This window comes from Callorhinus ursinus, unplaced genomic scaffold (assembly GCF_003265705.2).
Source record: "Callorhinus ursinus isolate GAN/ISIS: 27379988/994484 unplaced genomic scaffold, GSC_fseal_2.0 scaffold2, whole genome shotgun sequence".
Taxonomy (NCBI): Eukaryota; Metazoa; Chordata; class Mammalia; order Carnivora; family Otariidae; genus Callorhinus; species Callorhinus ursinus.
In genome coordinates, this window is record NW_027397064.1 from 98,995,741 (window position 1) to 99,011,049 (window position 15,309).

Genomic DNA, 15,309 nt, shown 5'->3' on the forward strand with positions numbered 1-15,309 from the left:
CTGGATCCCACAGCTTAAAGCCATTAGAATGGGCCCTTCCTGGGTGGGAAGACATTTCTGGAAGTTTTGCCTGTGTCTTTGGGAGAAAACGGTCCTTTCCAGGAGCACTGTGCTGGTGGCTCCTTGTTCAGCAAAGTAGGAAATGTCACTCGAGCATGAGCCGTGACAACAGCATGTACATGCCCGCACATACCCCGTCCTCCGCCGAGCCGCTGCTGCAGCTGCAAATTGTTAAGACGAGCTCCAGAGGATGAAAGAGGCCAACAGACCCGCATCCACAGCGGCTGCAGTCATGGACCGCTGGGAGAGAAAGTTCAGGTTCCGGTAAGGATGTTTCCCTGGAAATGAAGGGGAAGTTTCCTTTAAGCTCCGTAATTAGCTTGTTTGAAAGCTCTCTGATTCACCTCCCCACTCTAACTCTTCCTATCATGAATTTTGCATCATTCTATGCACAATAATGCACATAAAATTAAATAAACAATTTAATTAATTTAATTAAAATTAAATATTAAACATATTGTGTATAAGGAACCTGCGCTTTTGATTTAATTGGGCGGGAGTACCCAAAGCAGTTTGGGTAACAGCAGAAAATAATTAAAACCAACAAGTACGTTAGCCTCTGGGTACAAGAAATAGTTGGGAGCCTCCTCTTGAGAAAGGTTTATTTAATTAAAATTAAACTAATCTTTGGAAAACATTTGATAAGCATTTCATAATACAAATCATAATCCAAAAAATGAGGCTCAGCCTGCCTCTCCACAATACAGGAAAATCATGTTAAATAATTTATCTCTGGTGGTAGCTACTTTTTTTATACACACACACACAAACATACACACGCAGTGATTCAAGAGACAACATGTTTGCCAGGTTTGAATTCTAGGTAATGTTCGATTCTTCCAGAATCTAGGTAAACATTAGCAAAGCACACTAAAAGCATAATAGGTCCATAGTGAGAATTGTGGAGACTTGGTGCTTGATTTTAAACTGGGTGTAGATTTTCAAAGCCGACAAGCCCCATCAAAAAACATTTTCATGAATTTATTTAAAGAGGAAAATGCAAATGTTTTGACAAGTCAATATCCTGGTCCAAGTGCTAACAGAGCCCCAAAATCAGAAGGAGTTGGGTCCCCCGGTCATCCTCAGATACATTTAATCCACAAGACAGGGAGGTTAGTGCTTCATACCAGGAGAGGAAGACCATTTCGATTCCCACTTGTTTCCTCCAGTTGGTGTGGCTAGACCTGTTACTCAGTAGCAGAGCGTCGGATAAGATTAGACATGACCACAAAAGAAAGACAGCAAGCAGGCCCATACACATGGCTCCCCAGGAACTCTTCCCAGGCCCTGACCTGCCAGAACCCGCAGACATCCATCCACTGTCTTTACCAAACCAAGGCCCATTTTGACACCTCTGGCCTGAGCAGGAATATCATCAAAATCTGCTTTGCAGTCCAATAACAAAGTTACTGAACACATACATTTTGGCTGACAAGTGCTTCTAGGCATTAACTCTGAGCCTAAATCATGTAAATTCCAATTGTCCACCCCTTAAACATCCCGTACCCCTAAAGGAGGAAAATCAAAGTTAGACCATCCATTTGCTCAAATACTCTTCACTTCGATTTCTGTATATAGAATAACTGAGTCTTTCAGAGGAGTTAAGATATTTTCTTATATTCTAATAATTCATAATGGATAAAGCAATTATATTCACCTCAAAGACCTGCTAGTACAGAATACTGCATAATACGGTCTTTTGTTCTGTCTTTAGAACAAAAGATTTTCTGTACATATCCTGACACTAAATCATATTCTTCAGTGGTCATATGTATCCTGAAAATCATTGCTGTGGACTAAACATACCCACAGGTGTCATGCAGGTAGAAAAATCTGAATCAAAGCTTAGCCCTGCTTATAGCAAGGTTATTTTGTACTGTCTTTTGTGCTCTGTGAAGAAAGTTACAACAATGTACAACATGCTATTTTATAAGCAGTAATTCATAATGGCAACTAATAATTATTCCTGCAATATCAAGCATTCCTCAAAAAATTCCGCTAAGCTTTTAACCGTTTTTCTGTTGGGTTGAACTTTTCTTTAATCAGAAGAACAAAGTACCTTTAGAGACTTCCAGTTGGGCCCAGAGACACAGCAATCCAAAGGGTGGCCTGCCTACTTTCAGACTTAAATTAAAAAACAAAACAAACACACACACACACACACACACACACACACACACACAAAACAAAACAAACAAACAAAAAAAAAACCCCCACAAACCTGGAGATTTGACAAAGCTAAGAAGGATGCAAGCAAAAGATCCTAAAGCAATCTCCAGCTCAATTAACTCTTTCACGTAATTATTAGAAAAGGGTGTCTAACCCTCTAGAAAACGCCCAGCAAAAAGCCTGGTGCGCCCCTGGCTTCCTCCGGCCAGGACCACAGCTGCGGAAGGGCTTCCCCTCTGCCATCCAGGGCCTGTCAATGGTGCCCTTCATTTGCATGTCAATCCTTTTACATGATTAATATGTATTTATTGACCAGGAGGCCTTCCCAACCTAGGACAAAGGAAGACCGGCAGTCCCCTTTTATAAGGCAGGCATAACTTTCCTAGGAGGACGGACAATTGTGCACGAAAATAATTCTCTTCCAGATAGAAAGTTCCCACCATTCAGACACACGTTGTGATAGAAAGAGAACAGTCCAAATCGAGCGCCAAAAGCTCAAGGGCACCCCTCCACTCCTTTTCCCATAAAGTCATTCGGCGGCACTTCCTACTACTTGGACTTGGGGGGGAGGGGGGTGGAGGACAGGCACTTGGGAGACAAACGTGATCCGTGGACCCAGGAGTCTGGCCGGCTCCTCCCTCTCATGAAGGCCTAGGAGGCTGAGGCCTGTCCCGGAGTTACCTGAGGGGAGAGACCTGCCTTCTTCGGAATGTGACTCTAGACACGGAAGGAAGCTGCATCCAACACATCCTGTGATTTGACTCCTCATGAATCTTTTATCCACTCAAATACACGTCACATTGCCCAGATTGACACGTGCAGTTTTATTTATTAAACGGCAAACTCCATTTTTTAAAAAAAGATCAGCCTATGTCTACTGTTAAAGGTTCCCAGAAATCCTCTCCTCCTGTAATCTCTTCACTCCCTCCCACACAGGAAAATAAATAAACAACAGCCGAGATGGTCAAACGGTGGCATAAACTCCCATTTTCACTCTGGCATCTGCCTGTCAGAATGTCAGGGATGAGACTCTAGGTTAAGTTTGGAAAAACTGCAGGGATTGGGATGACTCGTTTGTGCCGATGCCAAAGATAAGGAGTCAGATCTTCTAAGGGGGGCCGATTTCGTCTTGATCCTGGGTGGTTCTGGAACTTACTCTGTTTGATCCTCGGGCGTCCCACCTCTGTGCATATTAAATCCTTGGCCCCACAGAGAGGCTGACAGCTCACTGTCTAGGGTTCCCAAGGAAAAGTACACACAGCCATCTCTTTTATAAGGTCCTTAACTAAAGAAATTAATAAGAGAATAAAAGGGACTTTCCTTGAGGTTGAAGTAGTTCAAGTGTAGCTTCTGTGTAGGTCCCATAACCTCTTGGAGGAAAAACAAGCATTTTCAAGGGTCTAGGATTTGAGTTTCAAACCTGAGCACCAAGGAGATGTGAGTCATCTTTCGGCTCAAAGGCCAGCTCTGAATTCCTCCCCCTGGGATCCGACATCCTCCGATTGTATGAAAGGTATTCACTTAGGGTAAATTCACTTGATTTCAAAAGGGAATTAATTCTGGGGTGTCAGTCCCCCCAACCTGTCCCCTACCTACACCCTATTAAACCCCGGGAAGTTGGGGGCACACGGTACACTTGGTAGGAAGACTGGCCACAGGCCTGCTTTTCACCCACAGCCCAGTCTGGGCAAGGGGTGGGAAACAGTTTAAAGAACCACATTGCTATTTGTTTGACTTCAACCGACTCCTATTTCACTGTGTCATTTTTACTCAAACTGGTTTACGTGTATAGACGGTGCCTAAAAGAATCCCAGAAAGAGTCCCAGAATTCCAAGAATGTATCCTTCAAGGGCTAGGCCTGCAACAGTGAACTTACAGCAAGCTATTAAACATAAAATGGCCCCAGTAAGATGTTTCAAATTTCTGCCCCAGTTTTGCCCATTCGGAAATGTGATGCTTCTGATGAAGAAGGTATTTGCCTTGGTAATAACTCTGAGGAACATTACCCCAAAATAGACCCTGAGCCATTTCAGGGATGCCCTTCCAGCTTCATCTACATCTTGTGACAACCAGAATGCAAAGTCACCCTGCATTCCAGCCCTTAATGCCCTGTTCCAAACCCAAAGCCTAAAGCTGTTTGACACTGCTCTGTACCAACACAATTCCCAGAAAAATCCATCCAAAATGCCGGCACATGGATCAACAGCACCCACGAACAAATACAAGGGTAAGAAGGAAAAGTATCAAGGAAAAGCAAACATAACCTCTAAATTCTGTAAATCTGTGGTATATTCTACTATCCTAAACAGATTCAATGTGGGAGGAGTCGGAAGCATTTTTTTTTTCCTTGAAGCTACCGACACCGTAAACTAAGGTAGGCTCACCTAAACTTGACTTTGTTTTCTATTTCACAGGTTATAAGTTCAGCTAAGTTAACCAACCAAAAATGCTCCCAGAGGTATTGTCTCTGACATTCCCGAAGGTAAGAGATGGGCTCCGATTCTGTTTACAATATTCCAAACACCCAGGCATAGCCTTCAGGAACCCGTTTGGCTAACGTGAAAACCTGGGCTATCGCACACCAAAACGGGCACCTAGAACATAAGGAATCCGTTCCCACTGGTGCCCACTTCCGTGCATCACGGGCATTCGGTGTAGGCCAGGCTGAGGGACTGAATAATTGATCAGAAAACAGCAGAAGGTTTTCCCTCTGATGCTTGTCATCATGAGACTCCCACCTCTGTTCACGAAGGAATACCTTTTGTTTCAAGTCTTCAAATTACAGACCACCACCTCAGGCATTGCTGAGGCATTTCTGCGGGGGCGGGTGGGAGGCAGAAAAACCCAAACCACCCAAAAAGCCCTCTGGATTTGAAAGAAGGGTTGCATAGTCCTGAACACCTCAACTCTCACTTTGGCCCCCTCTTCATCTAATTTTGCAGTCCATTAATCCAGAATGGGCACTAAAGCATTTTGGTATTTGCTTTCACATTAAAGTGACTGAGTAATTAATGAAAGTTGGCAACTGTTCATGCAAGCAGCAAGCCTTCTTCCCCCCTTCCCCGACTCAGTGTGGTGTGTTCGCACATACTTCATGCAGCACCCCGGCCCCACCTAGGGAGCCTCGCCTTCCCTTTCTGCAAGGAACTTCCGCAGGCTCTGTGGGGTGACCTTGCTCTCAAAACCCATTTACACTGCCCCTCTTGGCCACTGAGGACCTCTGTGGTATAAGAGCCATCACCCATTAAAGGCAGAAAAGGCACCTACACAGGCCTGACTCCCGGGCAAGCTATAGACAAGTCACCAGCTATATACTAAGGAAAAGTGTTTTTTTTTTTTTTCCAGCCTGGTCCACTGACACTGGAGGGCAGCTCCCACTCTCACACTTCCATAGGCTATCTTCTTAAAACAAAAACAAAAACAAAAACAAAAAACAAGTCTCTCTAAAACAAAAGCAGCACTTTCGCTTTCCTTGCAACCTGGGAGCTGGGTAAGGTGAGAGGGGGAAGGGCTAATGGCCCCTCCTGGTTATCCACCCCCCCCCAAACAATAGCTTTTGTGTCAGAGGGGTTCCCAGAGTAGGCTAGCCGGAATGTGGAGACGCCACTGTGTTGGAGTTAATAACACAGTGTCACAAAGGAATTTCAGCCTGAACTCGGGAATTCTCCTTCCAGAAGCTTATACTTTTCCCTCTTCAAACTTTCCTGCTCTGTCTCAAAAGAATAAGAACTCGCTGTCGTTTTTCTCCTTCAGGCTCTCCTTGCTTCCTTCCAACTGCCCCTTGTGAAATGACCAAAGAACCCCTGATTAGGGAGGAGACAACCACTAGGTCACTAGGTGACTTTTGTATAATCAAAGGTTAAGAGGCTCTGGATCCATTTCCAAAATGACCCACCCTTTCCAGAAGGGACTACCAGCCCTTGGGGCTATGCATATGTACCAAAATAAAACTGTGGAGAGAGAACTGTCACTATGAACACAACCACTTGGCCCAGCATGGAGAAGGTCACAAAGGCTGGTGTAGGGTTGGAATGGGAACGGGAAATGAGGTCAGGAGGCAGCACATGGGTCTCCTGTTTCTCTCCTGCAATGCACCCCAAATCCCACTGTCAAAAGGAAATGCAAGAGAAATCTGGGCAGTTGAGGATAACCAGTATCTCGGGATCAGGCATAAATTCCATACCTCAAGGATACTCAAGGGTAACGCTTTGGACCCCCCTCCCCACACACACACACACACACTTCCCTGGTCCCAAATCTCTCAGCTCTCCAGTCCGGGGTTTGTAGCTAGGTCCTTTTCCCATCCAGCGGGAGACCGCTGCCACAGACCCAGCAAAGGAACTCTTCCCTTCCCCAGGTAAGCCCACTGCAGGGGCTTTCCCAGACACCCCCTCTCACAGCCAAGTGAGCTTGTGAACACAGAGACGGCTGAGGATCCGAGACAAGGAGCTCGCTCGCTCGGTTTTTCCCGGGCTGTGTTTGCCATTTGCGGGAATAAATGAAGCATCGGTAATCTCCATAAAAGAGCTTTCACGCTTCATTCTCTGAAACTAAGTTGGGGCTTAGACGGAAGGAAAAAAGGGACTTTTAATTTAAAGTAATGATCGTCAACACCCTGGCTCTAGAGGGTCTCTAGGGGAGATGGGGGTCCCCCACCCCACCCCGGGAAGCTGGAGGGAGGACCGCCTAGCACCTCGCCAGGCAGGTCTTAAATTGCTTGGATTGGTGGGCCAAATCCAAATGCGGGCAGCTCTCCTAAAAGGAGAGCAGTGGTACAAACAACTCTCCCTGAGGTAACAAGGAGTGCAGGAGCCAAGGGAGGAAGAGATCAAGACTTGTCCGGGAGAAAGGCAAATGAGCAGATTTGATGGAGACGTCCGCCTCGCCCAGGCCGGCGGCTGGGAGCAGCGTGTCTTCTTCCCTCGCTCGCAGGAATGTCAGCGGTCAGCCGTGGTGGTGCCTTCTCTGGCCCCGGACATCCCCGCTTACTTTCACTTGGTGGCTGCTTCTATTTGGGGCCAAAGTTTGCACGCGGGGTGCACAACACACACGGCCTCCTTTCCCCACACCGCACCCTCAGGTCCTGCGTGGTCGGAGAGCCCCAAAAGTTTTATTCCCCAAAGGGAATTTCGTTTACTTTAGCTGAATGAAACTGGCCTCGGGGAGACTGTATCCTTCAAATTCTCTCCTCCGCCAACACTCACCCAGCACCTTGGGCTCCTCACTTCCCTGCCATTGCCAAACCACCCCACACTAGATATGCACCGCCAATGAGCTCGGCCCTGTGAGGACATTTCAGACAATAGATTAGGCACTCGAGGCCTGATGAGGGTGGAACTGGGTCCAACTGTCCTCTCTGGGGTATCGACATCCCGAGTCCCCCTGGCTTCCGCCTAATGAGGAGGAGACGCCACTGGGTCGGAGCCCGAAGTGAGGTGGCCCGCGGTGAAGGCCGGAGCTCACTTTGCAGGGGCGGGGGCGGCGGGCGTGGGAAATCGAGCAAAGGATCGAAGGACACGTCCCAGCTAGGCCCAAGCCTCTCGCGCCCTCCTTGCCCGACCGCGCCCTTCTGGAAGCTCCGCAAGGCCTGGGCGGAGGCCCGCCCAGAGAAGACGCAGAGCGAGGGCAATTTGGCGCCGCTGGTTTTAAGAAATTCCAAGTAAACAGTGAACCCGAGTGGGAAACCGCAGCTGTGCAGAGGGAAGTGACTTGGCCAAATTATCTCCAGAAGAAGAGAGGCAAGGTGGGCAAATATCTGGGACCTGAAGGTGCTAGCTTTACTGAGGGAAGAGGCAGCAGGGAATTGGGCTGCTACTTGAAACTTTTTCTCGGCCCTAAAAAGGATCCCGTGTGGGGGATTTCGGAAGGCGCTCACCTAGTCCGGGAAAGTTCAGCTGGCGGCCCTTCTGGGGTCAGGGCCGCCCCAAGCACGCACCGCGGAGGCAGGCGCCGGAGCCCTCTGACGCCGGGGCCTTCGGACGGGCCCAGAGCGCTCAAGGCGCTGAGCCGGCGGGTCCAGCCAGTGAGCGGAGCCGGCGCGGGTTTGGACTCCCCGTGGTGTGTGTGCGCGAGCGCGCCTCGTCTAACCGTTCGGGACAAGTTGAAGCAACAAAAATAAAGTCGGATCTCCCAGCCTGGAGGTCCACCCCTCCTCCTCCCTTGTTTGACCCCAGGCCCCGCTGCTCGAAGCCGCGGCGTGCGCAGCCAAGATTGCAAGCCGATGCGCGTTGCTGCCAGAGGAAGGGCGCCGCCCCCACTCCCCTGCCACCAGTGGCCAGGACTTGGGAGCCATCGAGTCAAGGAGGGGAGGGGTGACGGGAGAACATTGGGGGAGCAGCGTGGCGGTCTCCAAGGTCAGCGCTGGTCCCTCGCGCCGGCCGGGGGAGGGGGACAGGAAGGTCGGAACGCGCCGGCCTCCCTCGGAGCAGCGGGGAGCGAACTTGAGAGCTGGGCCGGGTGAGAGAGGAGACGGAAGGCGAGGAGCCCCAGGGACGCCCGGGCACACCCGCAGCGGAGGCCGGAATGGAAAGGTTGGCCGCAGGAGGGTGCCCTCCGGAGCGGAAAACGGAAACCTAGGAGCAGAGGACGTGGAGGAACTCAGGGGCTGGGAAGCCCATAGAAAATGACAGAAAGGAACGCGAACCCGGCCTAGACACAAATCGAAACTGCACAAAGAACAGTCGCTTGGGAGAACCCAGTGGGGCGGGGGAGAGGCTGCGGCTGGAGCGCGGGGTCCCTGTCGCCTGCATGGAGGTCGGGCGCGAGGACGTGGCCGGAGTGGCCCTTCCCTTCGTGTCTCCAACGAGCGGAGGCTCAGGAGCCGCGGCCCGAGCTGGGCGAGCAGAATTGGGGTTTCGCAGTGCCTGGAGGGAAGGCGAGCCCCAGATGCGTTCCCATCTCCAACACCCCACTGGACAGAGAGGACTCGGGGCGATCAGGGCCTGCGGCCTGGGCCGCGCTGACCGGAAGTGCATCTGCGAGGGGCCCTGAGCTCAGGGCGCAGGGCGCTGCACCCGGCTGGAGCAAGGCCAAAGTCGGAGACGCGCGGCTGGGTCAGGCTGCTTCGGCCCGCACCCGCCTGGGTACAGGTGGGAGAATAAGGAGGGAGGCAGACACTGCTGACTGTGGAGGGCTGGGGTCCTTGAATGCGGAAAAGACAGAACCCCCGGGAACCTAATCTGAGACCTGGGTGGAGTGGGGTTCGAGAGCAGGAGTTCAGCCCTGACTTAGGAGCTCGGGGTGGGGGGGGAGTGTAGGGTGGGGAGGTGGGAGTTGAGGACCACTCCTACTTGAGACTCCAAAAGACCCACACTAGCCCTGAACCCAACCCTGTGCCTCTCCCTGCCATGTGCCAAGTCTCCCTATGGTGGAGACTTGATACTGCGAGGTGCCAGGGCGAATCAGTCTGGTAGGCTAACGATGCATTATTACAGTGTAAGTTTTAATGTGGTTTGGTGTGACCTTGGCAAGAAGACCCTGAGCCTCAATTTTCTTATCTGTAAAATGGGGATGATACTATCCAACTCAAAGAAATGTATGATGTTAAATGAGGTAAATTATGCTAAATAGCTAGCAGTGTGAGCTAGCAATAAATAATGATTATGTTATTACTAGTTTTAAATTTCTGGAAGTGTCCTCTTCTGAACTGTCTCCATCCTGTCCAGTGGACAAGTCCTGCTCATGGAAGTGAAGGGGAGTGGACAGGGAGAGAGATCTGCTGTGGTGGTTTCTGGGACTTGCTTTGTTTTCTTCAGCATCTAATTACCTTCAGCTTGGAGACCTGGAGACTATTCATGGTGGCTTCTCCCCAGACCCCCTGCCAAGCAGCAGCAGAACTTTATCCGTCAGGTTTCGCATTGTGTCAGCTTTATCAGATGGCAGAACTGGGAGTCTTTCAGCCTGAGTTGGTTGGTCTCTGTCAGGGCCCTAGCCCACTCTTGCAGCCGTTGTGGCCAAATTTTAAATACTTGTGGGTCCCTCTCTTCTGGGGACTCCTTCCATCTTGCCCGCAGGGGTCTCCCTCCCCTCTGCGCTGTAATTGTATTCCTCTGGCCGGGCTGCACGCTCTCCAGGCCTCAGGGAGGATGAGCGCACCCCTGCTGGCGTTGCCAAACACTCTCCAGTGCGCTTGCATGGTGGCAGGGAGCAGGGAGGAATTTGCCGGTGGCTGTTAGTCCCCAAAAGCTTGTGGGAGTTTTACCCCATTCCCCAGCAAAGTTGAGGAGGGGGGATGTTTGTGCTCACCACCTCCTCTACACAACTCTCTTACCCACTTCTCCCATCCCACCCCCACCCCGCCTCCCGTCCACCACCCCACTTCCTTCCTACCACCAAGAGCCCAATGGGGAGTGATTGATACCAGTTCTCTTTTCAGCATAAGATGTGTGTGCCTACACACCCACAGTAAATCCTTGCTCTTCTACAGACTCGCCTATACCTAGAGTCTTCCATCACCGTGGCCTGAAATCTTCGCAAATGTCCCCAGAGCAACCCACTCTCATATCTGTGGGGAGAATTCCAGAGTTCCACCTCCAGAGTGACACCTCAGCCTGGAAAGACTGCATTGAGAAGCAAATCCAAGGAATAAATTGTAATAGCCCAGGACTTACCAAGCTCTCTGAGAAATCTGTTTTTAGGAACTTTGCCCCCTCCTGCCTGAGGCCTGCTATTCCCCCCAGAGATGCCCCTGGGAAGGTGCAGGGTACACTGTAAGGCACGAGAGAGTTGTACCTGTGTGTCTTGTGTCTGAGCTTAGAGTCACCTGGATCCAGCTGCCTCCTGGGAGAGAAAGGGGGCTACCCCATCACTCCCCTGGCTGCCCTGATTCCCGTCTTCCTGGTCCCCACCCAATCAACCCACCCACCTCCATCCCAGTGCTCCCTGGTGGCCTCCATGGAAGGGGCAGGCAGGTATGTGTTGGGTACCAGTATGTGTATTCCTGGACTGTGCATAAATGTGTGCCAGAAGCTTCTACACAGGCAATGTCCCTGTGCTCCCTGGGAACACACCTCCACACATCAGCCCATGTACATTTCTTTGTATATGTGCACATTTTCTACATGTGTGTGCATGTGTACACATGGATGAATGCATGCTTGTGCTCTTTGATGTGCAGAAGCACGCGCACGTGTGCGGAGTGGCCTGCTGCGCAGTAACTCTACCCACGCAGTGGTACAAAGGCAAGGACACTGGACTCCTAGGAAAGCTGGGGGTGGGGGTTGCCTCTCGCTTGCTGTGTGCTTTTGAATGAGGTACTTACTCTCTCAGGACTTCCCCCACCCTCCCCACGCTTCCCCACCCCCCCCACCCCTGCCTGTGAAATGAAACCTTTTTATTCCAGAATCCCTGAGGACCCCCTCCCAACAATGGGACTTCATTAAAAGACTGGCCTTTTAAAGCATTTGGGGGAGGAGTGGGGGTTGGCAGAGTCCCCTTTCCACAAGTTGCCACAGGAGAGTAGCCCTCTCACCTGAGTTCAAATTGGGAGAAGAGCAGTTGGGGGGGGGTGGTTCAGAGGGATGGAGCAATACTCTGCCACCTCCCCCAGAGGGAATACTTCATTTGGAACCCACCCTGAGGTGAGGCAAGGCTGAGGGAGGGCTGCTGCCTGGCCTCCCTGCCCCTCCCCGCCCCCTGCCCATGTCTGAGCATAGTGGAAGGCAGCTTCTATTGCCAGAGGAATAGGGTTTTCTCCAACACAAAAAGGAAAATCTAGGCTAACCACTGGAGGAGCTGATGACCCCTCTAGAGAACCACCTTCATCCAGGGTAAGGAGTCTGGCCAGAGCCTCTCCACCCCTGGCTGTGGCCTCTGGCCTCTAGGGAGTCAGCCAAGGCTCAGCCCTGCCCCTGCAAGTAGGTCTTTTACTGAGGGCATTGGATGCGGGAGTTGGGGTAGGGGGAGACCGGGACGCAGCGACCTCCCTGGTGAGATCATCTCTGGAAATCCTGCATAGGTCAGGGGGCTGTGGGAGCCAGGTAAGGGGCAGGCCACTCCCTCTCTGTGCCCTGGGCAACCCAGCCTAGGGGCCCTGAGAATTGGCCATACATGCACACACTCACAAACACCAAACTATTGGCAGCCATACACCCCAAACACACACTGCCACCTCCCAAGCCTGAACAAATATACTTAATGCCACCCCTATACAAAGGCCCCTCACCATACAACCCACAAACATAGAAGCTTGCACACACATACCAGCAGCCCCAAACATCCCAATACCCCCTCCTCCATCTGCAGCCTCACCCTGACCCTACTAAAGGGACAAGACTTTTGAGCAAGAACACAGAGACCTTTGCCCTCAGAAAGAGCCAGGGATCAATACTGTTTAGACTCGGCTAGTGTGTATTTCCTTCTGGGCTGAGGAAGATTTAAGTTTATGGTTCAATCTGATCTTTTTTTTTTTAAAAGGTAGAAAATGAGGAAGTTGGGATAGCACACTCCACTATTTATTTCGATGCAACCTCAGACTTTTTAATACACAGGCGACTCCCTAAGCCAGCCCCATAAATCAGAGAAATCAATGCTTGTTTATGATTATTATTACTTTCTTTTTTTAGAGGGGGAACAAGAAAGAGTTCTGACCAGAGTCCTCGTCCTCCTTCCTCAGCCCCAATCAGGAAGAAGGGGAAATGGGGATGAGGAAGGCAGGAAGGTAGGAAAGTCAGGGCCAGGGCCGGATTCCTGAGGTTGAGGCAGTTGTTAAGAGTAGAGATGACATAGAAAAAGACACACTGCCACAGAGGAGGCATGGACCAAATATGTAGTCGTTTGAGCTTGAGTTTTCTCCACTGAACAAAGAAGAAAATTCTCGTGCCCATAGGGGTTGGAAGATAAAAGGAGATACGGGGAAGAAATCAAATTACATAATAATAACAGATCCATAAGCTTTACTAATGCAATCTTAGGGAGGGGTCATCACCTCCTCCTTCTACCCCAGGGTTGAGGGGAAGAGCTCTTGACTTTGACCTCCTGAGAGTGGTGAAGAGGAGCCTTAAGGAACAGGATGGCTCTTCGCCTTGGCCCCTGGCCCAGCCTCTAGATCTAGTGGTCTCGAAGGGCTTAGGTAACCTAAGGGCCACCGTGAAGAAGGGCCAAGAAAGGGTAGCCCCATTTCCAGGCACTCAAAGGATCAGGTTCTCTGTAGAGCAGAGTGCCCCCAACACCACATCTGGAGGTGGCCAGGACCCTTCCTGATGTTCTGAGCTATGTGGATGAGGGCAAGAGGACCCTGGGCTCCAAGTCTCAGACCCTCTAATCTGAAGCCCTGGAGAGCCTGAAGATCCCGGGCCCCCTTCCCCATCCAAGAAAGGCAAAGGATGTACGTCCAACCACCAGAAAACCATTCACGGGGGCCATCCTAGGGAAGGACCACCCCTGGCCTCTGCTTCCAACTCTTCACTCAAGGAGTGGGTAAGCACCCATTATGTGCAGAGGTTAGTCTACACACCCCAAGAAGGCGTGAAGGGGAGGAAAAGACTTATTGCAATAAAGTTGGGAACCCATGGCAATATCAAGTATGCTCTCCAACTCCAGGCTTTGAACCTCAGGCTCCCAAACCCTTGAGCAGGGACTTGGAGCCTACTAGCCCTGTCACTTCCCAGGATATAGGCCCAAATGAGGGGGAAGTTTCTCAAGGAAAAAGGTAGAATGACCATTCTCACTTCTCACAAAATCAATCCTGCAAAAACAACAGGAAAGAAACTCAAGGGAAGAACACAGAAACAGAGTTCCCATGCATGCACCAGCCCCACAAACACACCTGCAGGCATTCTGGTGTGCAAACACTAATGAACACATGTACACACACCGCAAGCTCACAAACATCCAAGTGTGCATCTAATTACAGAGAAATGAACACCCAGTGAGCACAATACTCAAACATGCAGGGACACACAAAACCAGGTAGCTCCTCCGATGCACCTACATTTGCACGTGATCACATATGCACACAAGTCTGCAAGGACACCTACATATCTAGCCACACACGGACAGGTACATACACATATTTCAGAAGACAGGAAGAAAGGAGGATTTACCATTAAAAAACAAATCCTGGACAAAAGGGACCTCCCTTTCCTCCTCCTAGTCCCTGAAGGTAGGGGGCCCAGTGCCTGCCCAGGAAGGGAAGGTCCCAGGGTCAGGGGCAAAGAGTGCAGACATTTCCCTCTGGGAAGTCCACCTGCCCTGAGGGTTCAGAAGGCTTGGGTCTGTGCCCCCTCCCCCCCTCAATCAGGAAGCAAGCCTTTGTTGGCATTCGGAGAGTGACCCCACTTAGGTTTTGGGTCTGCGCGAGGCAGGCCCGGGCCCGCGTGGGAATTCCGGCCCAAAAAGGATCCCAGCAGCATCACTTCCCAGCGTCCAGGCCTCTTCTCCCTGGGCTATTCGGGACCACGAAATCCCGACCAGGAAAGGCTCCAAGTGCCGCCCTCGACCTGACGCTTCGGGAACTGAATCACTTCTCCGAACTAAGAGCAGTGAAGTCCCGGCGGCCGAGAGACCAGGCCCAGAGGCCCGCCGAAGAGCCCCCTCGCCCTCGTGGGCAGCTCAGCCCTGGAGGCAGCCCCTCACCTCTGCCGCCCTTGGGAAGGCCTTGCGCTTCTGGAAGGGAAAACCTCAAGCGAAACCCACACGGGGTTGTGAGGGGAAGAAGGACAGAAAAGAGAAAGGTGCAGGCCGAAGCAAAGAGCGGGGCAGGGTGAACAGGAGGAGGGCAAAGCCAAGCTGGGCCTGGGTCGGCACAGGGAGCAGCCGGACGTCCCGGCAGTGTTTCCGAAGTCAGGACTGGGGTTTGTTGTTTTTTGTTTTGCTTTGTTTTGTTTTGTCTTTGGGCTCCTTTGGACGCCATCAGAGAGCAGGAGTGGGCCTCCGGACCCTCCAGACCGGGACCTACCCGGCTCTGGGCCGCCTCTACCGCCGCGCGCTCGTCTTGCCCCCGGTATTCGTTGTGCGGTGATCGCAAGGCCAGGCCGGGCCGCCCGGGGCTCGCCGCCCGGTGTGTGCGCGATGCGCGCGGGGCCCTCGCGTGCCCTGCGCCCACGCCCTTCCCGAGCCCGCAAGGAGGAAGGCCGCCAACGG